The 24095-nt window shown below is 43.7% G+C and overlaps 40 non-coding genes across 40 annotated transcripts; all 40 read right to left on the bottom strand.

Moving 5' to 3' along the window:
• Positions 1–10183: 10183 nt before the first annotated feature.
• LOC136212477 (5S ribosomal RNA) lies at positions 10184–10302 on the bottom strand. Its single transcript, XR_010679632.1, has one exon. It is a non-coding gene; the product is annotated as a 5S ribosomal RNA (ribosomal RNA).
• Positions 10303–10561: 259 nt separating this feature from the next.
• Positions 10562–10680, bottom strand: LOC136211643 (5S ribosomal RNA). The gene has a single exon (XR_010678838.1). It is a non-coding gene; the product is annotated as a 5S ribosomal RNA (ribosomal RNA).
• Positions 10681–10863: 183 nt separating this feature from the next.
• Positions 10864–10982, bottom strand: LOC136215554 (5S ribosomal RNA). Its single transcript, XR_010682593.1, has one exon. It is a non-coding gene; the product is annotated as a 5S ribosomal RNA (ribosomal RNA).
• A 260-nt stretch (positions 10983–11242) lies between these two features.
• On the bottom strand, positions 11243–11361 carry LOC136214661 (5S ribosomal RNA). Its single transcript, XR_010681740.1, has one exon. It is a non-coding gene; the product is annotated as a 5S ribosomal RNA (ribosomal RNA).
• A 183-nt stretch (positions 11362–11544) lies between these two features.
• LOC136215425 (5S ribosomal RNA) lies at positions 11545–11663 on the bottom strand. Its single transcript, XR_010682465.1, has one exon. It is a non-coding gene; the product is annotated as a 5S ribosomal RNA (ribosomal RNA).
• A 258-nt stretch (positions 11664–11921) lies between these two features.
• Positions 11922–12040, bottom strand: LOC136211641 (5S ribosomal RNA). The gene has a single exon (XR_010678837.1). It is a non-coding gene; the product is annotated as a 5S ribosomal RNA (ribosomal RNA).
• A 259-nt stretch (positions 12041–12299) lies between these two features.
• LOC136212337 (5S ribosomal RNA) lies at positions 12300–12418 on the bottom strand. Its single transcript, XR_010679499.1, has one exon. It is a non-coding gene; the product is annotated as a 5S ribosomal RNA (ribosomal RNA).
• Positions 12419–12601: 183 nt separating this feature from the next.
• LOC136212128 (5S ribosomal RNA) lies at positions 12602–12720 on the bottom strand. The gene has a single exon (XR_010679302.1). It is a non-coding gene; the product is annotated as a 5S ribosomal RNA (ribosomal RNA).
• A 259-nt stretch (positions 12721–12979) lies between these two features.
• On the bottom strand, positions 12980–13098 carry LOC136212010 (5S ribosomal RNA). The gene has a single exon (XR_010679189.1). It is a non-coding gene; the product is annotated as a 5S ribosomal RNA (ribosomal RNA).
• A 260-nt stretch (positions 13099–13358) lies between these two features.
• On the bottom strand, positions 13359–13477 carry LOC136214777 (5S ribosomal RNA). The gene has a single exon (XR_010681849.1). It is a non-coding gene; the product is annotated as a 5S ribosomal RNA (ribosomal RNA).
• A 182-nt stretch (positions 13478–13659) lies between these two features.
• LOC136214776 (5S ribosomal RNA) lies at positions 13660–13778 on the bottom strand. The gene has a single exon (XR_010681848.1). It is a non-coding gene; the product is annotated as a 5S ribosomal RNA (ribosomal RNA).
• A 259-nt stretch (positions 13779–14037) lies between these two features.
• Positions 14038–14156, bottom strand: LOC136214052 (5S ribosomal RNA). The gene has a single exon (XR_010681150.1). It is a non-coding gene; the product is annotated as a 5S ribosomal RNA (ribosomal RNA).
• Positions 14157–14415: 259 nt separating this feature from the next.
• Positions 14416–14534, bottom strand: LOC136213232 (5S ribosomal RNA). The gene has a single exon (XR_010680356.1). It is a non-coding gene; the product is annotated as a 5S ribosomal RNA (ribosomal RNA).
• A 183-nt stretch (positions 14535–14717) lies between these two features.
• Positions 14718–14836, bottom strand: LOC136215553 (5S ribosomal RNA). The gene has a single exon (XR_010682592.1). It is a non-coding gene; the product is annotated as a 5S ribosomal RNA (ribosomal RNA).
• A 260-nt stretch (positions 14837–15096) lies between these two features.
• On the bottom strand, positions 15097–15215 carry LOC136214659 (5S ribosomal RNA). The gene has a single exon (XR_010681738.1). It is a non-coding gene; the product is annotated as a 5S ribosomal RNA (ribosomal RNA).
• A 183-nt stretch (positions 15216–15398) lies between these two features.
• LOC136215424 (5S ribosomal RNA) lies at positions 15399–15517 on the bottom strand. Its single transcript, XR_010682464.1, has one exon. It is a non-coding gene; the product is annotated as a 5S ribosomal RNA (ribosomal RNA).
• Positions 15518–15775: 258 nt separating this feature from the next.
• LOC136213595 (5S ribosomal RNA) lies at positions 15776–15894 on the bottom strand. The gene has a single exon (XR_010680696.1). It is a non-coding gene; the product is annotated as a 5S ribosomal RNA (ribosomal RNA).
• A 259-nt stretch (positions 15895–16153) lies between these two features.
• Positions 16154–16272, bottom strand: LOC136211640 (5S ribosomal RNA). The gene has a single exon (XR_010678836.1). It is a non-coding gene; the product is annotated as a 5S ribosomal RNA (ribosomal RNA).
• Positions 16273–16531: 259 nt separating this feature from the next.
• On the bottom strand, positions 16532–16650 carry LOC136212009 (5S ribosomal RNA). Its single transcript, XR_010679188.1, has one exon. It is a non-coding gene; the product is annotated as a 5S ribosomal RNA (ribosomal RNA).
• A 260-nt stretch (positions 16651–16910) lies between these two features.
• Positions 16911–17029, bottom strand: LOC136214775 (5S ribosomal RNA). The gene has a single exon (XR_010681847.1). It is a non-coding gene; the product is annotated as a 5S ribosomal RNA (ribosomal RNA).
• Positions 17030–17211: 182 nt separating this feature from the next.
• Positions 17212–17330, bottom strand: LOC136214773 (5S ribosomal RNA). Its single transcript, XR_010681845.1, has one exon. It is a non-coding gene; the product is annotated as a 5S ribosomal RNA (ribosomal RNA).
• Positions 17331–17589: 259 nt separating this feature from the next.
• LOC136213826 (5S ribosomal RNA) lies at positions 17590–17708 on the bottom strand. The gene has a single exon (XR_010680926.1). It is a non-coding gene; the product is annotated as a 5S ribosomal RNA (ribosomal RNA).
• Positions 17709–17891: 183 nt separating this feature from the next.
• LOC136215261 (5S ribosomal RNA) lies at positions 17892–18010 on the bottom strand. The gene has a single exon (XR_010682308.1). It is a non-coding gene; the product is annotated as a 5S ribosomal RNA (ribosomal RNA).
• Positions 18011–18270: 260 nt separating this feature from the next.
• Positions 18271–18388, bottom strand: LOC136215371 (5S ribosomal RNA). Its single transcript, XR_010682413.1, has one exon. It is a non-coding gene; the product is annotated as a 5S ribosomal RNA (ribosomal RNA).
• A 183-nt stretch (positions 18389–18571) lies between these two features.
• LOC136215348 (5S ribosomal RNA) lies at positions 18572–18690 on the bottom strand. The gene has a single exon (XR_010682389.1). It is a non-coding gene; the product is annotated as a 5S ribosomal RNA (ribosomal RNA).
• Positions 18691–18871: 181 nt separating this feature from the next.
• On the bottom strand, positions 18872–18990 carry LOC136215609 (5S ribosomal RNA). Its single transcript, XR_010682645.1, has one exon. It is a non-coding gene; the product is annotated as a 5S ribosomal RNA (ribosomal RNA).
• Positions 18991–19250: 260 nt separating this feature from the next.
• LOC136214866 (5S ribosomal RNA) lies at positions 19251–19370 on the bottom strand. The gene has a single exon (XR_010681933.1). It is a non-coding gene; the product is annotated as a 5S ribosomal RNA (ribosomal RNA).
• Positions 19371–19629: 259 nt separating this feature from the next.
• LOC136214753 (5S ribosomal RNA) lies at positions 19630–19748 on the bottom strand. The gene has a single exon (XR_010681826.1). It is a non-coding gene; the product is annotated as a 5S ribosomal RNA (ribosomal RNA).
• Positions 19749–19930: 182 nt separating this feature from the next.
• Positions 19931–20049, bottom strand: LOC136215331 (5S ribosomal RNA). The gene has a single exon (XR_010682373.1). It is a non-coding gene; the product is annotated as a 5S ribosomal RNA (ribosomal RNA).
• A 259-nt stretch (positions 20050–20308) lies between these two features.
• Positions 20309–20428, bottom strand: LOC136215380 (5S ribosomal RNA). Its single transcript, XR_010682421.1, has one exon. It is a non-coding gene; the product is annotated as a 5S ribosomal RNA (ribosomal RNA).
• Positions 20429–20687: 259 nt separating this feature from the next.
• Positions 20688–20806, bottom strand: LOC136213593 (5S ribosomal RNA). Its single transcript, XR_010680695.1, has one exon. It is a non-coding gene; the product is annotated as a 5S ribosomal RNA (ribosomal RNA).
• A 260-nt stretch (positions 20807–21066) lies between these two features.
• LOC136211639 (5S ribosomal RNA) lies at positions 21067–21185 on the bottom strand. Its single transcript, XR_010678835.1, has one exon. It is a non-coding gene; the product is annotated as a 5S ribosomal RNA (ribosomal RNA).
• A 259-nt stretch (positions 21186–21444) lies between these two features.
• On the bottom strand, positions 21445–21563 carry LOC136212008 (5S ribosomal RNA). The gene has a single exon (XR_010679187.1). It is a non-coding gene; the product is annotated as a 5S ribosomal RNA (ribosomal RNA).
• A 260-nt stretch (positions 21564–21823) lies between these two features.
• On the bottom strand, positions 21824–21942 carry LOC136214772 (5S ribosomal RNA). The gene has a single exon (XR_010681844.1). It is a non-coding gene; the product is annotated as a 5S ribosomal RNA (ribosomal RNA).
• Positions 21943–22124: 182 nt separating this feature from the next.
• On the bottom strand, positions 22125–22243 carry LOC136214771 (5S ribosomal RNA). Its single transcript, XR_010681843.1, has one exon. It is a non-coding gene; the product is annotated as a 5S ribosomal RNA (ribosomal RNA).
• Positions 22244–22502: 259 nt separating this feature from the next.
• LOC136213825 (5S ribosomal RNA) lies at positions 22503–22621 on the bottom strand. The gene has a single exon (XR_010680925.1). It is a non-coding gene; the product is annotated as a 5S ribosomal RNA (ribosomal RNA).
• A 183-nt stretch (positions 22622–22804) lies between these two features.
• LOC136215260 (5S ribosomal RNA) lies at positions 22805–22923 on the bottom strand. The gene has a single exon (XR_010682307.1). It is a non-coding gene; the product is annotated as a 5S ribosomal RNA (ribosomal RNA).
• Positions 22924–23183: 260 nt separating this feature from the next.
• LOC136215370 (5S ribosomal RNA) lies at positions 23184–23301 on the bottom strand. Its single transcript, XR_010682412.1, has one exon. It is a non-coding gene; the product is annotated as a 5S ribosomal RNA (ribosomal RNA).
• Positions 23302–23484: 183 nt separating this feature from the next.
• LOC136215347 (5S ribosomal RNA) lies at positions 23485–23603 on the bottom strand. Its single transcript, XR_010682388.1, has one exon. It is a non-coding gene; the product is annotated as a 5S ribosomal RNA (ribosomal RNA).
• Positions 23604–23784: 181 nt separating this feature from the next.
• Positions 23785–23903, bottom strand: LOC136215608 (5S ribosomal RNA). The gene has a single exon (XR_010682644.1). It is a non-coding gene; the product is annotated as a 5S ribosomal RNA (ribosomal RNA).
• Positions 23904–24095: the final 192 nt, after the last annotated feature.

The raw sequence follows: 24095 nt of genomic DNA, 5'->3' as shown, positions 1-24095 counted from the left end.
ACACTGTACCCTGCCAAGCCAGTCAACATTCACTTAGTGTCAAATCGGACTCCATTTATGGCTTCACAACAACAACCAGAACCAGGACAAGCATCTTCTTCCAGATCAAGACCACCTCAAGTGCCACCTCAAGCAACTCAAGTGCCACCTCAAGTGCCACCTCAAGCAACTCAAGTGCCACCTCAAATGCCACCCCAAGCAACTCAAGTGCCAACTCAAGAACCTCAAGTTCCACCTCATTACTTCCAAGATTCCCAAGACCCTTATCCGGACCCACGGGTAAGGAAAGGACCATGGTACGAATCTCTGTATGGCGACATTGATTCGGATGATGAAGACTGGAAGAACTTCAATCTCTCTCCTAGTCATTACATATGAAAATATCCAGAAGACATAAGTGCCACTTGTCCAGAAAGTTGTGGTTTAAGTATCAAGTTTGTATTTTTCTTGTAATAATAATCTAGTGTGATGTGATGTGTAATAAGAAAGATAAGATTCTTATCTTTCTTAAAGATAATGGTGTGGTGTGTAAGAAAGGTAAGATTCTTATCTTATCTTTCAAAAAGATAATGGTGTGATGAGTGGTGTGTAAGATAAGATAAGATGTTATTCTTATCTTTTTATTTTGTCTTGTTCCTAAGGTTTTTCCTATATAAGGAAGCCTTAGCTCATTTGTAAGATCATCCTTTGCTTCCATTGTAAAATACTCTTTGTGTAATAAAAGTTATGGCTTTCTAAATCCTTCTCTCTTTCCAAAGTACTTTCTTAATTTAGTATAATCATATCATATCTTAGACAATGATCCTAGTTTCTGGTCTCCTTGCAATAAAAGAACCATGTCGTGGCCATTAAAAGTGTAAGAGGCCTTCGTTTCGGATAGAGGAAAGATCATTCAATCATGGAATTACCTTCAACTTCTAATTCTAATCCCATCCAACTTTCTTCTTCTCTTTCTATCCCATCATCCTTTCGACAAACCAAAACCTCAAAAATTGAAAATCTTGTGGAATACTCTTATGTTCCAGAAGATGCTCAAATCCACTCAACCAACTTACCCTTGATCAATCCCTACAACATTTATAGGCGTGATTCTTCTATCACACGCAGTATCCGGTCTTTGATCTCCACCAGACGACCGTATGCTAAAGAATATGTCCAAACTTCCAAAATGGACCAATGTTCTCTGAAGGCTACCAGTGCAGAACAATATGTAACCTTAGAGATTCCTACTTCTTTCATATCCAAATGGAGGCAAGAAGGATACTCCCATTTCCACCTTGGGGCAGTACGTATTATTTTGACTCTTCATGGTAGGAAGGGTCTTCCAGTCACAGCACGAGTAAGCCTGTTGGATACTAGATTTCTTAAGTTTGAACATGCTGTCATCGGCACAGTTTTAAAAACACTCAATGCCGGTAGTATTGTTCTAACATTTTTTCCAAACTTCAACCTTTCATTACACGACCCAAACCTTCCTTCCACCTTTAAGATTCAAGTACAGCTAATTGGTGCTGAACAAATCTCAACAGCTGTTGCAGCAACAATTCACCACCAACTCATTTATCGGCTCCAGAATCATGCACTTGACATGCCAACCCAGAGTACTTCATCTGAAGCCTTGTTTTTAATTGCGGAGGAAGATGATAATCCAACAATTGTACAAATCCCTCGCCAGATCTCCAGGGAAGAGCTTACTCAGTTGATGCCTCTTGAATGGCTCACTGCATATGAGAAATTGCACCAGATTTCTCAGCCCGTCCAAACCACCTCTTCATCCTTTCAAAACAGGGAAGATGGACTGGTAAAAACAGTTTTTCAGCCCCCAAGGCACTCCTTTCACCAAGCCATGATGATCTCTCCGGCCTCTTTTCCGAGAGAAAAGAAAATTCCCATCCATAGTTTTGGGCCTGATGGTCGACACACCTATGTTTCACACATAGATGGTCATTTCATCTGGGATGTTCCCGGTAGTGGGATGTGTGATCCATCGTGCACATGTGTAGGAGATCTTGATTCTGATGATGATTCTTGCGATAATTACTCGCACAAGAAAACAACAAAGCCATCCAAAAAAGGAGCATGTCGCTCGTCCTCAACCAGAGCTCCGACAAAGCCTGATGATGATGATGCGCCCTGGATCGGTATCCATCCTAGAAAAGATATCACTCCAGACCCTCAATTTAAGGTCACCCCAGCTTATCTAAAGCCTCTTGCAATCTACAAAAGGGAGCTTGAATTTCTTGCAAAATTAAAAAGACGGTGTCATCCTTCTCCACCTGTTAATTCTCCAGAACTACCACCTCTTGTACAACCATGCATGATGAACACCAGTTTTACCCCAGAAGATTTCCCACCTTTGACAAAACAAACCAACACCCAGTCTAAAACAGTATCCTTTCCTTACATACCTTCCCATACTGTTACCCACACTGGCCATCTTGAAGAACCTAAACCCTTTGAGTCTGTGCTAAACTGGCAGACTGACAATGCCATAGCCCAGAATAATTATCTTCAAAAGATTGATCACAAGCTTGAGCATATGGTTTCCTCCCAGAAACACATGTCCCAAAAGGTTGATTCTTTGACAGAGTTTGCACTCAAAACGCAGAAAGATCTGACACAGCAGATCCAAAAGGTTGACAACAATCTTCGAACTTTGATCTCTCAGCGAAGATTTGGTCAAGAATTCAACCAGAAAGAAGCTGAGATTAGGAGGTTAAAAGATCAGTTAGCTCAAGTAGAAGCAGACTTGGCAAATGTTCAATCTCAACCTTCAACTTCTCCTCCAGAATTTGTGGATCCCTTTTCCAGATCCCCTCATCATTTTTCACCTTTTCCACCTCCAGCACAAACATATACTCCTTTTCAGATGATCCATGAACAACTTCAAGCTCCACCCACAAAAGTTTTATCTTCTTCCGGCTCATTTGAAGAAGATTCTCCGAAGCCAAAACATCACAGGCCCTCAAAAGACAAACAACCTATGTTTTCCAATATGGCTTCCATGATCACTGTCCCGGAGTATTCTACAGACTCCTCAGAAGGAACATCTGAAGATCTTCCTTCAGAACTTGATGCTGATATTACTGATATTACTCAGATACTCATGGCTGATGAACAACATTCTTCTGCACCAACCCCTGGTGTGACAGAACCCACAGTTGAAGAACCAGTTGATGAAGATTTTATGTTCTATGAAGAACCTAAAACTACCAAGCCAACATCTGGTCCTTGGTTCACATTTGATCATCTCCCTCCTCATCGATGGAGAGACCATCTCCATGAAATGGCAGCATGGATAGATTTGCAAATGACTAAACAAGATGTCACCATGAAGGAGGTGCTAACTGAATTTGTCTCCCGGTTTACAGGCACGCTTCGAGAATGGTACCAAAGTCTTGGACCATACAAGATGGCCGCCTTTCTCAATCTTCCAACTGCTAGTCATGCTCTGGGTGAAATCCATCAACAGTTCATCGGCGATCCTAAAAAATATCACAACCAGATGAAACAAGAATTCTTTGATATGAAATGCTGCTCTTTGAAGAAAAAAGATCTAGACTTTCATTATCAAAGAATGGTGAAGAGGTACTACATGCTAAATGGGTATAATGATCCGAATCTTCGGTACACTTACATTGCCTCTCTACCAACCGAACTCCAACCAGAGTTACAACGTCTCATCACAGCTACAGGCAGAAATTTCGCCGACATCAGCATTGGAGAAATTCACCAATTCACTCTTCTTGCTCTAGAGAAATTGTGTGAGCAACAACGCCTCTTCAGCAATATCATGTCCCAAAGAAATCTTGCTCAGAAATTTTGCAACAAATCTTACCTACATATCAAGTGCAAGGATAGCAAATGTGACTGTCGTCCCTCAAAGAAGAAACACTACAGGAAGCTCTCTAGATTCTCTAAATTCCCTAATTCATATCAAGGGTCCAGACGGCAAAAACGATTCAAGTTTTTCAAGAAAAAGACCAACAGGAATAAGCGGACTGATCGGTGTTACATTTGTGGTCAAAAGGGGCATTACGCTCGTAAATGTCCAAATCAGTCACAAAAGGCTCAAAAATTGGTCCAACAACTTTCCTACAGTCTTGAAGATGCAGATGTTGAATCCTTGTACTCAGAGCAAGATGAAGCAACACCAGAAACCATCTTCGCCCTTGAAGATTATACAGATTCTTCTTCTTCAGAAGATTCTGATGATGATTTTCCAGTTTCTGATGATTTGCTTCCCATCTATTCCCTACAATCATGCTCATCAGAGAGTCTTACTCCCACTTATCCCCTGGTAAATATTCATCTATTGCCGTCCAAATATGACAGACCCATTTCTGTTATTGGTCTTATGGATACTGGGGCTCAAAAGACGATGGTTAATCCATCAATTTTGCCTAATACCTCATGGGAAACCCACTATGAGTATTTCAAGGCTGCAGATGGCAAGGTATTTTCCACTACACTCAGATCCAAAAAACCCATTGGGATTCAGTTTTTCCCTAACTGTATCATTTGGGTCAAAGTCCTTGGATCGGCACTTCCAGACAAAGACATCTTAGTTGGTTTTGATGTCTACCAGAAAGCTAAAGGGTTACAAATTCTTCCTGAAGGGATTCGTTTCAAACGACAATTAAAATTGTACACGTGCGTCCCTAAGATGTACTCCCTAGCTGAAGTCTCACCAGATTTTCAACAAATTACAAAACTTCTCTTGAAGTCATGTGCTGATTCCCACTCGCAATTCTCGCATCCCTCACCACTTTGGAAAAATAAAGATTTCTTCATCAAATTGCCTTTCAAGCTTAATGAAGATGTCAATCCTACAAAGGCAACGCATCCGGGCATGACACCTGCTGACCTTCTCCTGGCAAAAGAAGAATGTGCTCAATTGTTGCAACAAGGCTTGATAGAGCCAACCACATCTCCTTGGGCTTGTCAAGCATTTTATGTCGAGAAGCGGTCAGAAATAGTTCGTGCAAAGAAAAGGCTTGTGATTGACTACAAGCCCCTCAATGGATTTCTAAGAGATGACAAATTCCCCCTTCCAAGGATTAATTCCTTATTTGTCCATCTCAATGAAGCCCATATCTTTTCAAAATTTGATCTCAAAGCAGGTTTTTGGCAGCTTGGGATTCATCCAGAAGATCGTTACAAGACAGCATTTTGCATTCCTACAGCACAATATCAATGGAGAGTTATGCCTTTTGGGCTGAAAACAGCCCCATCTCTGTTCCAAAAGGCCATGATTAAGATTTTTGAGCCCATCCTTCATAGTGCTCTTATCTACATTGATGATATCTTACTCTTCTCAAAAGACGTTCAGGCCCATAATAGTCTTTTGGCCCAATTCCAGCACGTTGTAGACCAGCATGGCATAATGCTTTCTGAAAAGAAGAGCATTATTGGACAGGACTCAGTGGAGTTTTTAGGCATGAGATTCCATGATGGCCAATATCAGCCTGGACCCCACATTTCTCAAGAATTATTGAAATTCCCTGATGAGAATCTTTCTGTAAAGCAAATTCAGCAATTCTTGGGAATCATCAATTACATCCGGGAATTCATCCCTCATGTCTCTGAGCACACTAGCCAATTATCAAAAATGCTGAAAAAGAATGCACCATCGTGGAGTCATGTCCAAACTAAAGCTGTTCAGCAACTTAAAGTTGTGGCTCAAAATCCTCCAGCATTAAAGATACCTGGCACTGGAAAGCGTGTTTTACAAACAGATGCTAGTGATGAACATTGGGGTGCATTGCTTATTGAAGAAGTTGATGGAACTTCTCATTACTGTGGACATGCTAGTGGACAATTCAAAGCTGCGGAGCAACATTATCACACCACGATCAAAGAGATTCTTGCGGTAAAAAATGGTATAAAGAAATTTGAATTCCATCTCATCGGCCATCATTTCACTGTCAGAATGGATAATTCATCTTTTCCGAAAATCCTTGAATTCAAAAATAAGTCTCTCCCTAGCCAACAATTATTGAGACTTAAGGACTGGTTTGCAAAATATGACTTCCATGTGGAGCATATAAAAGGACATCAGAACCTCATCCCAGACTTGCTTTCCAGACCACAACCTTCACTTATTACCTCTATAGCCTCCCTACCTTTCATCTTCATGGCATCCTCTACTCCTAAGAATCCTGTAGCCCTTCGCCCCTTTCCTCCTAGAACTAATTTCAAAAATATTTTTGAAATTCAGTGCTATGCCAAAACCCACCTGTTTGTTCACTTCAAAGACTTCCTCACTGCAAGGAACCTCCCTAAACCTGATGAATTTTACCAAGATTGCCCTTTCCTTATCCTTTTCCGTCTGAAACCCACACAAGATCTCCTCTCTTCCGAATTATGGTGCATTTGGTGCTTAACGGTTCTCTATTCCATTGCCATTGAAATACCAGTCTTGGAAATGTTTCATCACCTCCATGAAGAACAGCAATGTGATTCTCTGTTATGGACTTTAATGGACTGGTATGCCCCCCTTTCGTGGTGGCGAAAGGAACTCCAGAAAATAATTGAAAGACTCAAGCTCTGGGATAGTGCAACGTCCCATTTATCAACCAGTGCAGTCTTTATCATCCACAGGCCATACTTCCAAGACATGCAAGGGAAATTTTGGACTCAAAATGAAGCTTATGAGTGGAATACTTTCTTAACTCCAATACAGGAAACCAAAGGAAATGAAAAAATGGCACTCAAAAATTATCTTTGTTGCCTTAATGGTTATGATCTCAATACTAACCAAATTCTTAGTACAACACTGTACCCTGCCAAGCCAGTCAACATTCACTTAGTGTCAAATCGGACTCCATTTATGGCTTCACAACAACAACCAGAACCAGGACAAGCATCTTCTTCCAGATCAAGACCACCTCAAGTGCCACCTCAAGCAACTCAAGTGCCACCTCAAGTGCCACCTCAAGCAACTCAAGTGCCACCTCAAATGCCACCCCAAGCAACTCAAGTGCCAACTCAAGAACCTCAAGTTCCACCTCATTACTTCCAAGATTCCCAAGACCCTTATCCGGACCCACGGGTAAGGAAAGGACCATGGTACGAATCTCTGTATGGCGACATTGATTCGGATGATGAAGACTGGAAGAACTTCAATCTCTCTCCTAGTCATTACATATGAAAATATCCAGAAGACATAAGTGCCACTTGTCCAGAAAGTTGTGGTTTAAGTATCAAGTTTGTATTTTTCTTGTAATAATAATCTAGTGTGATGTGATGTGTAATAAGAAAGATAAGATTCTTATCTTTCTTAAAGATAATGGTGTGGTGTGTAAGAAAGGTAAGATTCTTATCTTATCTTTCAAAAAGATAATGGTGTGATGAGTGGTGTGTAAGATAAGATAAGATGTTATTCTTATCTTTTTATTTTGTCTTGTTCCTAAGGTTTTTCCTATATAAGGAAGCCTTAGCTCATTTGTAAGATCATCCTTTGCTTCCATTGTAAAATACTCTTTGTGTAATAAAAGTTATGGCTTTCTAAATCCTTCTCTCTTTCCAAAGTACTTTCTTAATTTAGTATAATCATATCATATCTTAGACAATGATCCTAGTTTCTGGTCTCCTTGCAATAAAAGAACCATGTCGTGGCCCCTAACGTGTAATGATTTTAATCTCATACCCTTTTATACAGGATATGGGTAGTCTCATTAAAGTCAGGTAATGTCGGGTACCCGTAGGTACAGTATCCGTTGTCATTCCTACTTTGAATATTGTCTCTATTACATGAGGTACTTGATCTTCCATGTTATTTGGAAGACTTCAATTTATATTATAAATGATAAAATGTATATAAAAGGTTTTATATTTGATACAGATAAACAGATATTTCTAATAATTTTTTTTATATAATAATGTCTTTTAAAATTAAAGTACTAGAATTAAAAAATTTAAATTTTTTCATTTAATTTTAGAAGTTAGAAAAAAAAGATTTTTAGAAGTAAAAAAAAAAGTTTCTTTTAATAACAAACTGAAGGTACACTAGCTAGGGCAGTCGGGTCTATGTCTGTTCGTAGTGAGTGTTGGTCCCGTATAACGTGACAAGGTTAGTTCCAAGGGGGGATAGGAACTATTTAAAATTTTGTCCATTAAGACTGACTTCTTTTCTTTGAGAAAAGGTTTACACAGCGGCGCTAAGTAGATTTAAGACACAAGCTTAGTCAACTGGTGACTAAGTCTGCTTCTTTCCTTGAGTCAGGAGATAGCACTCAAGTCTATTCATGAACTCAGCTTCTTAATGAACTCAACTCAGCGTGAGTTCGTTACTTAGTCAGTTTTAATAGCAAGCAATATATAAAGGAGTTTAAAGGTTAGAAATATGTTACTCAGCAAACATATCCTGGTTCGGCCTCTCCGCCTACGTCCAGTCCCCGGAACTCGTTCCGAGCTTTTTGAATCCTCTACTGAGCTCTTTAAAGGTAGAGCACGAAACCTTTTACAATAGAAGTTGAGTATACAAGAGTACCTTCCTCTATTCCTCTACTCACTCCTATACCTACCGCTGAGTACTATAACCGAGTACTCAGCTTCTCCTTTCTATTCTTCTAGAAATGATAAGTGTTTGTCCTAAACAACAATTGCTAAGACACTTTAGATGAATGAATTCACTCTAGAATTTTACACAAAGATTGGAATTGGTGTAAGGTTTGCTTTGCTTTTCTCACAGAACTTCAAGTATGAATTTGGTCAGCGTTTCGACTTGATTGAAGATCTGCATCGAATGAAGCATTTGAAAGGCCTATTTATAGTGACACTTCAAGCACCGGTGATTTCGAATTTCGAAATAACCGTTGGAGGCAAACGGCTTCCTGTCGCTTTCATTCTGGACGTGCTCAGTGTCGTTGGCCAATGAGATTCTTGTATCTTCTGTCTATGGCAGTGCTCAGCAGCTTTTCGTCAGATGAACAGAATGTTTCGCCATTTATAGTAAAGTCCTCCAGACAGCTTACTGCGTCTTCTGAGCTTTACCCAAAGTAGAAATACTTTGTCTACAAGTTGGTTCTGTTCTCCCGCTGACTTGTACTTCTTGTCGTTCAACTCAGCAGCTTCATCTTGAAGCAATTGATAGAAGGCTTCTCGATCCTTCTTCACGCTGAGCTAGTGCTTTCCTTAGAACGACTACGTTTTGTCTTCCTGTGCCGTGAGGTCTTGATCTGTTGACTTGGGCTTGACTTCCTCTTATGGGCCTTTAGGCTTTTTATCTTAATGTCTTATAAATCAAATTAACTCAACATTGAACAAACACATTAGTGTGAATAAATCAAAGCATTTAAATTTAATGTGTTTAAAATACTTTTATCAATTACATAAATAATTTTGTCAAATCAAAATCATGTGTAAAGGTGTTTCAACAGTGAGTGGGACAGTCCTCCCGCTTTTCTGCTTGATGTTCTTTGTTCTGATTTAAGTTTAATATAAAATTCTTTAGTTTAAAAAAAAAAAAAACAAACTGAAGGTTTGAGGAAATTTTTTATACGTGTTGATGATATGAGAGAGAAAATATATGTTTTGTCGTATAATTCATTTACAAAAAAAAAGTCCTAATATATTTAATATAAAATTCTTTAGTTTAAAAAAAAAAAAAAAACAAACTGAAGGTTTGAGGAAATTTTTTATACGTGTTGATGATATGAGAGAGAAAATATATGTTTTGTCGTATAATTCATTTACAAAAAAAAAAGTCCTAATATATAAATAACCCTTTGAATTTGTCCAAATATTGCAACTGCCCCCCTCAACTTTCAATTGTAACAACTTATTCCTCAAACTTGTCCAATTGTAAAATATAACCCCTCAAACTTGTCCAATTGTAAAACATAATTTTTTACCCCGTACTTGAAGCAACCGTAAAAACATTTTTCCGGATTCGTATCACGCTATGAAATTTTCAATTGAGCTATTTCTCCACATAAACACATTTTTACCCTCATAATATCCCAAAACTTTGAATCAAGAAATCACTAAAAAACGAATAGGAATAACAAAAAGAAGAAGTTGAAGAATAAGTTGAAGAATTGTGCACGCCATGGTGAAAAAAAAAATTAAATAATTAAAAAATGCACGTTGCAAAAAAGTTTGCGCCCGCCTCAAAAACGTGCACGCCATGGTGAAAAAAAATTAAATAATTAAAAAATGCACGTTGCAAAAAAGTTTGGGGGTGCAACACGAGGACTTCCCAAGAGGTCACCCATCTTAGTACTACTCTCGCCCAAACACGTTTAACTTCGGAGTTCTGATGGGATCCGGTGCATTAGTGCTGGTATGATCGCACCCGTCATCCTATGCAAAAACTAAGCATATATTCCATACTGGGCGCCCCTTTCTCCCGTATGCTCATCCTTCACGTGCATGCACAAGCCCCCAGACCCCAAACACTGACCCCCGCCTCGAAAACGTGCACGCCATGGTGAAAAAAAAAATTAAATAATTAAAAAATGCACGTTGCAAAAAAGTTTGGGCCCGCCTCGAAAACGTGCACGCCATGGTGAAAAAAAAAAAAAATAATTAAAAAATGCACGTTGCAAAAAAGTTTGGGGTGCAACACGAGGACTTCCCAAGAGGTCACCCATCTTAGTACTACTCTCGCCCAAGCACGTTTAACTTCGGAGTTCTGATGGGATCCGGTGCATTAGTGCTGGTATGATCGCACCCGTCATCCCATGCAAAAACTAAGCATATATTCCATACTGGGCGCCCCTTTCTCCCGTATGCTCATCCTTCACGTGCATGCACAAGCCCCCGGACCCCAAACACTGACCCCCGCCTCGTAAACGTGCACGCCATGGTGAAAAAAAAAATTAAATAATTAAAAAATGCACGTTGCAAAAAAGTTTGGGGGTGCAACACGAGGAATTCCCAAGAGGTCACCCATCTTAATACTACTCTCGCTCAAGCACGTTTAACTTCGGAGTTCTGATGGGATCCGGTGCATTAGTGCTGGTATGATCGCACCGGTCATCCCATGCAAAAACTAAGCATATATTCCATACTGGGCGCCCCTTTCTCCCGTATGCTCATCCTTCACGTGCATGCACAAGCCCCCGGACCCCAAACACTGACCCCCGCCTCGAAAACGTGCACGCCATGGTGAAAAAAAAAAATTAAATAATTAAAAAATGCACGTTGCAAAAAAGTTTGGGCCCGCCTCGAAAACGTGCACGCCATGGTGAAAAAACAATTAAATAATTAAAAAATGCACGTTGCAAAAAGTTTGGGGGTGCAACACGAGGACTTCCCAAGTGGTCACCCATCTTAGTACTACTCTCGCCCAAGCACGTTTAGCTTCGGAGTTCTGATGGGATCGGGTGCATTAGTGCTGGTATGATCGCACCCGTCATCCTATGCAAAAACTAAGCATATATTCCATACTGGGCGCCCCTTTCTCCCGTATGCTCATCCTTCACGTGCATGCACAAGCCCCCGGACCCCAAACACTGACCCCCGCCTCGAAAACGTGCACGCCATGGTGAAAAAAAAAATTAAATAATTAAAAAATGCACATTGCCAAAAAGTTTGGGGGTGCAACCCGAGGACTTCCCAAGAGGTCACACATCTTAGTACTACTCTCGCCCAAGCACGTTTCACTTCGGAGTTCTGATGGGATCCGGTGCATTAGTGCTGGTATGATCGCACCCGTCATCCCATGCAAAAACTAAGCATATATTCCATACTGGGCGCCCCTTTCTCCCGTATGCTCATCCTTCACGTGCATGCATAAGCCCCCAGACCCCAAACACTGACCCCCGCCTCGAAAACGTGCACGCCATGGTAAAAAAAAATTAAATAATTAAAAAATGCACGTTGCAAAAAAGTTTGGGCCCGCCTCGAAAACGTGCACGCCATGGTGAAAAAAAAATTAAATAATTAAAAAATGCACGTTGCAAAAAAGTTTGGGGGTGCAACACGAGGACTTCCCAAGAGGTCACCCATCTTAGTACTACTCTCGCCCAAGCACGTTTAACTTCGGAGTTCTGATGGGATCCGGTGCATTAGTGCTGGTATGATCGCACCCGTAATCCCATAAAAAACTAAGCATATATTCCATACTGGGCGCCCCTTTCTCCCGTATGCTCATCCTTCACGTGCATGCACAAGCCCCCGGACCCCAAACACTGACCCCCGCCTCGAAAACGTGCACGCCATGGTGAAAAAAAAAATTAAATAATTAAAAAATGCACGTTGCAAAAAAGTTTGGGCCCGCCTCGAAAACGTGCACGCCATGGTGAAAAAAATTTTAAATAATTAAAAAATGCCCGTTGCAAAAAAGTTTGGGGGTGCAACACGAGGACTTCCCAAGAGGTCACCCATCTTAGTACTACTCTCGCCCAAGCACGTTTAACTTCGGAGTTCTGATGGGATCCGGTGCATTAGTGCTGGTATGATCGCACCAGTCATCCCATGCAAAAACTAAGCATATATTCCATACTGGGCGCCCCTTTCTCCCGTATGCTCATCCTTCACGTGCATGCACAAGCCCCCGGACCCCAAACACTGACCCCCGCCTCGTAAACGTGCACGGCATGGTGAAAAAAAAAATTAAATAATTAAAAAATGCACGTTGCAAAAAAGTTTGGGGGTGCAACACGAGGACTTCCCAAGAGGTCGCCCATCTTAGTACTACTCTCGCCCAAGCACGTTTAGCTTCGGAGTTCTGATGGGATCCGGTGCATTAGTGCTGGTATGATCGCACCCGTCATCCCATGCAAAAACTAAGCATATATTCCATACTGGGCGCCCCTTTCTCCCGTATGCTCATCCTTCACGTGCATGCACAAGCCCTCGGACCCCAAACACTGACCCCCGCCTCGAAAACGTGCACGCCATGGTGAAAAAAAAAATTAAATAATTAAAAAATGCACGTTGCAAAAAAGTTTGGGCCCGCCTCGAAAACGTGCACGCCATGGTGAAAAAAAATTAAATAATTAAAAAATGCACGTTGCAAAAAAGTTTGGGGGTGCAACACGAGGACTTCCCAAGAGGTCACCCATCTTAGTACTAATCTCGCCCAAGCACGTTTAGCTTCGGAGTTCTGATGGGATCCGGTGCATTAGTGCTGGTATGATCGCACCCGTCATCCCATGCAAAAACTAAGCATATATTCCATACTGGGCGCCCCTTTCTCCCGTATGCTCATCCTTCACGTGCATGCACAAGCCCCCGGACCCCAAACACTGACCCCCGCCTCGAAAACGTGCACGCCATGGTGAAAAAAAAAATTAAATAATTAAAAAATGCACGTTGCAAAAAAGTTTGGGCCCGCCTCGAAAACGTGCACGCCATGGTGAAAAAAAAATTAAATAATTAAAAAATGCACGTTGCAAAAAAGTTAGGGGGTGCAACACGAGGACTTCCCAAGAGGTCACCCATCTTAGTACTACTTTCGCCCAAGCACGTTTAACTTCGAAGTTCTGATGGGATCCGGTGCATTAGTGCTGGTATGATCGCACCCGTCATCCCATGCAAAAACTAAGCATATATTCCATACTGGGCGCCCCTTTCTCCCGTATGCTCATCCTTCACGTGCATGCACAAGCCCCCGGACCCCAAACACTGACCCCCGCCTCGTAAACGTGCACGCCATGGTGAAAAAAAAATTAAATAATTAAAAAATGCACGTTGCAAAAAAGTTAGGGGGTGCAACACGAGGACTTCCCAAGAGGTCACCCATCTTAGTACTACTTTCGCCCAAGCACGTTTAACTTCGAAGTTCTGATGGGATCCGGTGCATTAGTGCTGGTATGATCGCACCCGTCATCCCATGCAAAAACTAAGCATATATTCCATACTGGGCGCCCCTTTCTCCCGTATGCTCATCCTTCACGTGCATGCACAAGCCCCCGGAACCCAAACACTGACCCCCGCCTCGAAAACGTGCACGCCATGGTAAAAAAAAAATTAAATAATTAAAAAATGCACGTTGCAAAAAAGTTTGGGCCCGCCTCGAAAACGTGCACGCCATGGTGAAAATAAAATTAAATAATTAAAAAATGCACGTTGCAAAATAGTTTGGGGGTGCAGCGCGAGGACTTCCCAAGAGGTCACCCATCTTAGTACTACTCTCGCCCAAGCACGTTTAACTTCGGAGTTCTGATGGGATCCGGTGCATTAGTGCTGGTATGATCGCACCCGTCATCCCATGCAAAAACTAAGCATATATTCCATACTGGGCGCCCCTTTCTCCCGTATGCTCATCCTTCACGTGCATGCACAAGCCCCCGGACCCCAAACACTGACCCCCGCTTCGAAAACGTGCACGCCATGGTGAAAAAAAAAATTAAATAATTAAAAAATGCACGTTGCAAAAAAGTTTGGGCCCGCCTCGAAAACGTGCACGCCATGGTGAAAAAAAAAATAAATAATTAAAAAATGCACGTTGCAAAAAAGTTTGGGGTGCAACACGAGGACTTCCCAAGAGGTCACCCATCTTAGTACTACTCTCGCCCAAGCACGTTTACCTTCGGAGTTCTGATGGGATCCGGTGCATTAGTGCTGGTATGATCGCACCCGTCATCCCATGCAAAAACTAAGCATATATTCCATACTGGGCGCCCCTTTCTCCCGTATGCTCATCCTTCACGTGCATGCACAAGCCCCCGGACCCCAAACACTGACCCCCGCCTCGTAAACGTGCACGCCATGGTGAAAAAAAAAATTAAATAATTAAAAAATGCACGTTGCAAAAAAGTTTGGGGGTGCAACACGAGGAATTCCCAAGAGGTCACCCATCTTAATACTACTCTCGCTCAAGCACGTTTAACTTCGGAGTTCTGATGGGATCCGGTGCATTAGTGCTGGTATGATCGCACCGGTCATCCCATGCAAAAACTAAGCATATATTCCATACTGGGCGCCCCTTTCTCCCGTATGCTCATCCTTCACGTGCATGCACAAGCCCCCGGACCCCAAACACTGACCCCCGCCTCGAAAACGTGCACGCCATGGTGAAAAAAAAAAATTAAATAATTAAAAAATGCACGTTGCAAAAAAGTTTGGGCCCGCCTCGAAAACGTGCACGCCATGGTGAAAAAACAATTAAATAATTAAAAAATGCACGTTGCAAAAAGTTTGGGGGTGCAACACGAGGACTTCCCAAGTGGTCACCCATCTTAGTACTACTCTCGCCCAAGCACGTTTAGCTTCGGAGTTCTGATGGGATCGGGTGCATTAGTGCTGGTATGATCGCACCCGTCATCCTATGCAAAAACTAAGCATATATTCCATACTGGGCGCCCCTTTCTCCCGTATGCTCATCCTTCACGTGCATGCACAAGCCCCCGGACCCCAAACACTGACCCCCGCCTCGAAAACGTGCACGCCATGGTGAAAAAAAAAATTAAATAATTAAAAAATGCACATTGCCAAAAAGTTTGGGGGTGCAACCCGAGGACTTCCCAAGAGGTCACACATCTTAGTACTACTCTCGCCCAAGCACGTTTCACTTCGGAGTTCTGATGGGATCCGGTGCATTAGTGCTGGTATGATCGCACCCGTCATCCCATGCAAAAACTAAGCATATATTCCATACTGGGCGCCCCTTTCTCCCGTATGCTCATCCTTCACGTGCATGCATAAGCCCCCAGACCCCAAACACTGACCCCCGCCTCGAAAACGTGCACGCCATGGTAAAAAAAAATTAAATAATTAAAAAATGCACGTTGCAAAAAAGTTTGGGCCCGCCTCGAAAACGTGCACGCCATGGTGAAAAAAAAATTAAATAATTAAAAAATGCACGTTGCAAAAAAGTTTGGGGGTGCAACACGAGGACTTCCCAAGAGGTCACCCATCTTAGTAGTACTCTCGCCCAAGCACGTTTAACTTCGGAGTTCTGATGGGATCCGGTGCATTAGTGCTGGTATGATCGCACCCGTAATCCCATGCAAAAACTAAGCATATATTCCATACTGGGCGCCCCTTTCTCCCGTATGCTCATCCTTCACGTGCATGCACAAGCCCCCGGACCCCAAACACTGACCCCCGCCTCGAAAACGTGCACGCCATGGTGAAAAAAAAAATTAAATAATTAAAAAATGCACGTTGCAAAAAAGTTTGGGCCCGCCTCGAAAACGTGCACGCCATGGTGAAAAAAATTTTAAATAATTAAAAAATGCCCGTTGCAAAAAGTTTGGGGGTGCAACACGAGGACTTCCCAAGAGGTCACCCATCTTAGTACTACTCTCGCCCAAGCACGTTTAACTTCGGAGTTCTGATGGGATCCGGTGCATTAGTGCTGGTATGATCGCACCCGTCATCCCATGCAAAAACTAAGCATATATTCCATACTGGGCGCCCCTTTCTCCCGTATGCTCATCCTTCACGTGCATGCACAAGCCCTCGGACCCCAAACACTGACCCCCGCCTCGAAAACGTGCACGCCATGGTGAAAAAAAAAATTAAATAATTAAAAAATGCACGTTGCAAAAAAGTTTGGGCCCGCCTCGAAAACGTGCACGCCATGGTGAAAAAAAATTAAATAATTAAAAAATGCACGTTGCAAAAAAGTTTGGGGGTGCAACACGAGGACTTCCCAAGAGGTCACCCATCTTAGTACTAATCTCGCCCAAGCACGTTTAGCTTCGGAGTTCTGATGGGATCCGGTGCATTAGTGCTGGTATGATCGCACCCGTCATCCCATGCAAAAACTAAGCATATATTCCATACTGGGCGCCCCTTTCTCCCGTATGCTCATCCTTCACGTGCATGCACAAGCCCCCGGACCCCAAACACTGACCCCCGCCTCGAAAACGTGCACGCCATGGTGAAAAAAAAAATTAAATAATTAAAAAATGCACCTTGCAAAAAAGTTTGGGCCCGCCTCGAAAACGTGCACGCCATGGTGAAAAAAAAATTAAATAATTAAAAAATGCACGTTGCAAAAAAGTTAGGGGGTGCAACACGAGGACTTCCCAAGAGGTCACCCATCTTAGTACTACTTTCGCCCAAGCACGTTTAACTTCGAAGTTCTGATGGGATCCGGTGCATTAGTGCTGGTATGATCGCACCCGTCATCCCATGCAAAAACTAAGCATATATTCCATACTGGGCGCCCCTTTCTCCCGTATGCTCATCCTTCATGTGCATGCACAAGCCCCCGGACCCCAAACACTGACCCCCGCCTCGTAAACGTGCACGCCATGGTGAAAAAAAAATTAAATAATTAAAAAATGCACGTTGCAAAAAAGTTTGGGGGTGCAACACGAGGACTTCCCAAGAGGTCACCCATCTTAGTACTACTTTCGCCCAAGCACGTTTAACTTCGAAGTTCTGATGGGATCCGGTGCATTAGTGCTGGTATGATCGCACCCGTCATCCCATGCAAAAACTAAGCATATATTCCATACTGGGCGCCCCTTTCTCCCGTATGCTCATCCTTCACGTGCATGCACAAGCCCCCGGAACCCAAACACTGACCCCCGCCTCGAAAACGTGCACGCCATGGTAAAAAAAAAATTAAATAATTAAAAAATGCACGTTGCAAAAAAGTTTGGGCCCGCCTCGAAAACGTGCACGCCATGGTGAAAATAAAATTAAATAATTAAAAAATGCACGTTGCAAAATAGTTTGGGGGTGCAGCGCGAGGACTTCCCAAGAGGTCACCCATCTTAGTACTACTCTCGTCCAAGCACGTTTAACTTCGGAGTTCTGATGGGATCCGGTGCATTAGTGCTGGTATGATCGCACCCGTCATCCCATGCAAAGACTAAGCATATATTCCATACTGGGCGCCCCTTTCTCCCGTATGCTCATCCTTCACGTGCATGCACAAGCCCCCGGACCCCAAACACTGACCCCCGCTTCGAAAACGTGCACGCCATGGTGAAAAAAAAAATTAAATAATTAAAAAATGCACGTTGCAAAAAAGTTTGGGGGTGCAACACGAGGACTTCCCAAGAGGTCACCCATCTTAGTGCTACTCTCGCCCAGGCACGTTTAACTTCGGAGTTCTGATGGGATCCGGTGCATTAGTGCTGATATGATCGCACCCATCATCCCATGCAAAAACTAAGCATATATTCCATACTGGGCGCCCCTTTCTCCCGTATGCTCATCCTTCACGTGCATGCACAAGCCCCCGGACCCCAAACACTGACCCCCGCCACGAAAACGTGCACGCCATGGTGAAAAAAAAAATTAAATAATTAAAAAATGCACGTTGCAAAAAAGTTTGGGCCCGCCTCGAAAACGTGCACGCCATGGTGAAAAAAAAATTAAATAATTAAAAAATGCACGTTGCAAAAAAGTTTGGGGGTGCAACACGAGGACTTCCCAAGAGGTCACCCATCTTAGTACTACTCTCGCCCAAGCACGTTTAACTTCGAGTTCTGATGGGATCCGGTGCATTAGTGCTGGTATGATCGCACCCGTCATCCCATGCAAAAACTAAGCATATATTCCATACTGGGCGCCCCTTTCTCCCGTATGCTCATCCTTCACGTGCATGCACAAGCCCCCGGACCCCAAACACTGACCCCCGCCTCGTAAACGTGCACGCCATGGTGAAAAAAAAAATTAAATAATTAAAAAATGCACGTTGCAAAAAAGTTTAGGGGTGCAACACGAGGACTTCCCAAGAGGTCACCCATCTTAGTACTACTTTCGCCCAAGCACGTTTATCTTCGAAGTTCTGATGGGATCCGGTGCATTAGTGCTGGTATGATCGCACCCGTCATCCCATGCAAAAACTAAGCATATATTCCATACTGGGCGCCCCTTTCTCCCGTATGCTCATCCTTCACGTGCATGCACAAGCCCCCGGACCCCAAACACTGACCCCCGCCTCGTAAACGTGCACGCCATGGTGAAAAAAAAATTAAATAATTAAAAAATGCACGTTGCAAAAAATTTGGGGGTGCAACACGAGGACTTCCCAAGAGGTCACCCATCTTAGTACTACTTTCGCCCAGGCACGTTTAACATCGAAGTTCTGATGGGATCCGGTGCATTAGTGCTGGTATGATCACACCCGTCATCCCATGCAAAAACTAAGCATATATTCCATACTGGGCGCCCCTTTCTCCCGTATGCTCATCCTTCACGTGCATGCACAAGCCCTCGGACCACAAACACTGACCCCCGCCTCGAAAACGTGCACGCCATGGTGAAAAAAAAAATTAAATAATTAAAAAATGCACGTTGCAAAAAAGTTTGGGCCCGCCTCGAAAACGTGCACGCCATGGTGAAAAAAAAATTAAATAATTAAAAAATGCACGTTGCAAAAAAGTTTGGGGGTGCAACACGAGGACTTCCCAAGAGGTCACCCATCTTAGTACTACTCTCGCCCAAGCATGTTTAACTTCGGAGTTCTGATGGGATCCGGTGCATTTATTGCTGGTATGATCGCACCCGTCATCCCATGCAAAAACTAAGCATATATTCCATACTGGGCGCCCCTTTCTCCCGTATGCTCATCCTTCACGTGCATGCACAAGCCCCCGGAACCCAAACACTGACCCCCGCCTCGAAAACGTGCACGCCATGGTGAAAAAAAAATTAAATAATTAAAAAATGCACGTTGCAAAAAAGTTTGGGCCCGCCTCGAAAACGTGCACGCCATGGTGAAAAAAAAATTAAATAATTAAAAAATGCACGTTGCAAAAAAGTTTGGGGGTGCAGCGCGAGGACTTCCCAAGAGGTCACCCATCTTAGTACTACTCTCGCCCAAGCACGTTTCACTTCGGAGTTCTGATGGGATCCGGTGCATTAGTGCTGGTATGATCGCACCCGTCATCCCATGCAAAAACTAAGCATATATTCCATACTGGGCGCCCCTTTCTCCCGTATGCTCATCCTTCACGTGCATGCACAAGCCCCCGGACCCCAAACACTGACCCCCGCCTCGTAAACGTGCACGCCATGGTGAAAAAAAAATTAAATAATTAAAAAATGCACGTTGCAAAAAAGTTTGGGGGTGCAACACGAGGACTTCCCAAGAGGTCACCCATCTTAGTACTACTTTCGCCCAAACACGTTTAACTTCGAAGTTCTGATGGGATCCGGTGCATTAGTGCTGGTATGATCGCACCCGTCATCCCATGCAAAAACTAAGCATATATTCCATAATGGGCGCCCCTTTCTCCCGTATGCTCATCCTTCACGTGCATGCACAAGCCCCCGGACCACAAACACTGACCCCCGCCTCGAAAACGTGCACGCCATGGTGAAAAAAAAATTAAATAATTAAAAAATGCACGTTGCAAAAAAGTTTGGGCCCGCCTCGAAAACGTGCACGCCATGGTGAAAAAAAAATTAAATAATTAAAAAATGCACGTTGCAAAAAAGTTTGGGGGTGCAACACGAAGACTTCCCAAGAGGTCACCCATCTTAGTACTACTCTCGCCCAAGCATGTTTAACTTCGGAGTTCTGATGGGATCCGGTGCATTTATTGCTGGTATGATCGCACCCGTCATCCCATGCAAAAACTAAGCATATATTCCATACTGGGCGCCCCTTTCTCCCGTATGCTCATCCTTCACGTGCATGCACAAGCCCCCGGAACCCAAACACTGACCCCCGCCTCGAAAACGTGCACGCCATGGTGAAAAAAAAATTAAAAAATTAAAAAATGCACGTTGCAAAAAAGTTTGGGCCCGCCTCGAAAACGTGCACGCCATGGTGAAAAAAAAATTAAATAATTAAAAAATGCACGTTGCAAAAAAGTTTGGGGGTGCAACACGAGGACTTCCCAAGAGGTCACCCATCTTAGTAGTACTCTCGCCCAAGCACGTTTAACTTCGGAGTTCTGATGGGATCCGGTGCATTAGTGCTGGTATGATCGCACCCGTAATCCCATGCAAAAACTAAGCATATATTCCATACTGGGCGCCCCTTTCTCCCGTATGCTCATCCTTCACGTGCATGCACAAGCCCCCGGACCCCAAACACTGACCCCCGCCTCGAAAACGTGCACGCCATGGTGAAAAAAAAAATTAAATAATTAAAAAATGCACGTTGCAAAAAAGTTTGGGCCCGCCTCGAAAACGTGCACGCCATGGTGAAAAAAATTTTAAATAATTAAAAAATGCCCGTTGCAAAAAAGTTTGGGGGTGCAACACGAGGACTTCCCAAGAGGTCACCCATCTTAGTACTACTCTCGCCCAAGCACGTTTAACTTCGGAGTTCTGATGGGATCCGGTGCATTAGTGCTGGTATGATCGCACCCGTCATCCCATGCAAAAACTAAGCATATATTCCATACTGGGCGCCCCTTTCTCCCGTATGCTCATCCTTCACGTGCATGCACAAGCCCTCGGACCCCAAACACTGACCCCCGCCTCGAAAACGTGCACGCCATGGTGAAAAAAAAAATTAAATAATTAAAAAATGCACGTTGCAAAAAAGTTTGGGCCCGCCTCGAAAACGTGCACGCCATGGTGAAAAAAAATTAAATAATTAAAAAATGCACGTTGCAAAAAAGTTTGGGGGTGCAACACGAGGACTTCCCAAGAGGTCACCCATCTTAGTACTAATCTCGCCCAAGCACGTTTAGCTTCGGAGTTCTGATGGGATCCGGTGCATTAGTGCTGGTATGATCGCACCCGTCATCCCATGCAAAAACTAAGCATATATTCCATACTGGGCGCCCCTTTCTCCCGTATGCTCATCCTTCACGTGCATGCACAAGCCCCCGGACCCCAAACACTGACCCCCGCCTCGAAAACGTGCACGCCATGGTGAAAAAAAAAATTAAATAATTAAAAAATGCACCTTGCAAAAAAGTTTGGGCCCGCCTCGAAAACGTGCACGCCATGGTGAAAAAAAAATTAAATAATTAAAAAATGCACGTTGCAAAAAAGTTAGGGGGTGCAACACGAGGACTTCCCAAGAGGTCACCCATCTTAGTACTACTTTCGCCCAAGCACGTTTAACTTCGAAGTTCTGATGGGATCCGGTGCATTAGTGCTGGTATGATCGCACCCGTCATCCCATGCAAAAACTAAGCATATATTCCATACTGGGCGCCCCTTTCTCCCGTATGCTCATCCTTCATGTGCATGCACAAGCCCCCGGACCCCAAACACTGACCCCCGCCTCGTAAACGTGCACGCCATGGTGAAAAAAAAATTAAATAATTAAAAAATGCACGTTGCAAAAAAGTTTGGGGGTGCAACACGAGGACTTCCCAAGAGGTCACCCATCTTAGTACTACTTTCGCCCAAGCACGTTTAACTTCGAAGTTCTGATGGGATCCGGTGCATTAGTGCTGGTATGATCGCACCCGTCATCCCATGCAAAAACTAAGCATATATTCCATACTGGGCGCCCCTTTCTCCCGTATGCTCATCCTTCACGTGCATGCACAAGCCCCCGGAACCCAAACACTGACCCCCGCCTCGAAAACGTGCACGCCATGGTAAAAAAAAAATTAAATAATTAAAAAATGCACGTTGCAAAAAAGTTTGGGCCCGCCTCGAAAACGTGCACGCCATGGTGAAAATAAAATTAAATAATTAAAAAATGCACGTTGCAAAATAGTTTGGGGGTGCAGCGCGAGGACTTCCCAAGAGGTCACCCATCTTAGTACTACTCTCGTCCAAGCACGTTTAACTTCGGAGTTCTGATGGGATCCGGTGCATTAGTGCTGGTATGATCGCACCCGTCATCCCATGCAAAGACTAAGCATATATTCCATACTGGGCGCCCCTTTCTCCCGTATGCTCATCCTTCACGTGCATGCACAAGCCCCCGGACCCCAAACACTGACCCCCGCTTCGAAAACGTGCACGCCATGGTGAAAAAAAAAATTAAATAATTAAAAAATGCACGTTGCAAAAAAGTTTGGGGGTGCAACACGAGGACTTCCCAAGAGGTCACCCATCTTAGTGCTACTCTCGCCCAGGCACGTTTAACTTCGGAGTTCTGATGGGATCCGGTGCATTAGTGCTGATATGATCGCACCCATCATCCCATGCAAAAACTAAGCATATATTCCATACTGGGCGCCCCTTTCTCCCGTATGCTCATCCTTCACGTGCATGCACAAGCCCCCGGACCCCAAACACTGACCCCCGCCACGAAAACGTGCACGCCATGGTGAAAAAAAAAATTAAATAATTAAAAAATGCACGTTGCAAAAAAGTTTGGGCCCGCCTCGAAAACGTGCACGCCATGGTGAAAAAAAAATTAAATAATTAAAAAATGCACGTTGCAAAAAAGTTTGGGGGTGCAACACGAGGACTTCCCAAGAGGTCACCCATCTTAGTACTACTCTCGCCCAAGCACGTTTAACTTCGAGTTCTGATGGGATCCGGTGCATTAGTGCTGGTATGATCGCACCCGTCATCCCATGCAAAAACTAAGCATATATTCCATACTGGGCGCCCCTTTCTCCCGTATGCTCATCCTTCACGTGCATGCACAAGCCCCCGGACCCCAAACACTGACCCCCGCCTCGTAAACGTGCACGCCATGGTGAAAAAAAAAATTAAATAATTAAAAAATGCACGTTGCAAAAAAGTTTAGGGGTGCAACACGAGGACTTCCCAAGAGGTCACCCATCTTAGTACTACTTTCGCCCAAGCACGTTTATCTTCGAAGTTCTGATGGGATCCGGTGCATTAGTGCTGGTATGATCGCACCCGTCATCCCATGCAAAAACTAAGCATATATTCCATACTGGGCGCCCCTTTCTCCCGTATGCTCATCCTTCACGTGCATGCACAAGCCCCCGGACCCCAAACACTGACCCCCGCCTCGTAAACGTGCACGCCATGGTGAAAAAAAAATTAAATAATTAAAAAATGCACGTTGCAAAAAATTTGGGGGTGCAACACGAGGACTTCCCAAGAGGTCACCCATCTTAGTACTACTTTCGCCCAGGCACGTTTAACATCGAAGTTCTGATGGGATCCGGTGCATTAGTGCTGGTATGATCACACCCGTCATCCCATGCAAAAACTAAGCATATATTCCATACTGGGCGCCCCTTTCTCCCGTATGCTCATCCTTCACGTGCATGCACAAGCCCTCGGACCACAAACACTGACCCCCGCCTCGAAAACGTGCACGCCATGGTGAAAAAAAAAATTAAATAATTAAAAAATGCACGTTGCAAAAAAGTTTGGGCCCGCCT

The sequence above is a fragment of the Euphorbia lathyris genome, chromosome 1, assembly GCF_963576675.1.
Source record: "Euphorbia lathyris chromosome 1, ddEupLath1.1, whole genome shotgun sequence".
Taxonomy (NCBI): Eukaryota; Viridiplantae; Streptophyta; class Magnoliopsida; order Malpighiales; family Euphorbiaceae; genus Euphorbia; species Euphorbia lathyris.
This window is presented reverse-complemented; position numbering and strand designations above follow the sequence as displayed.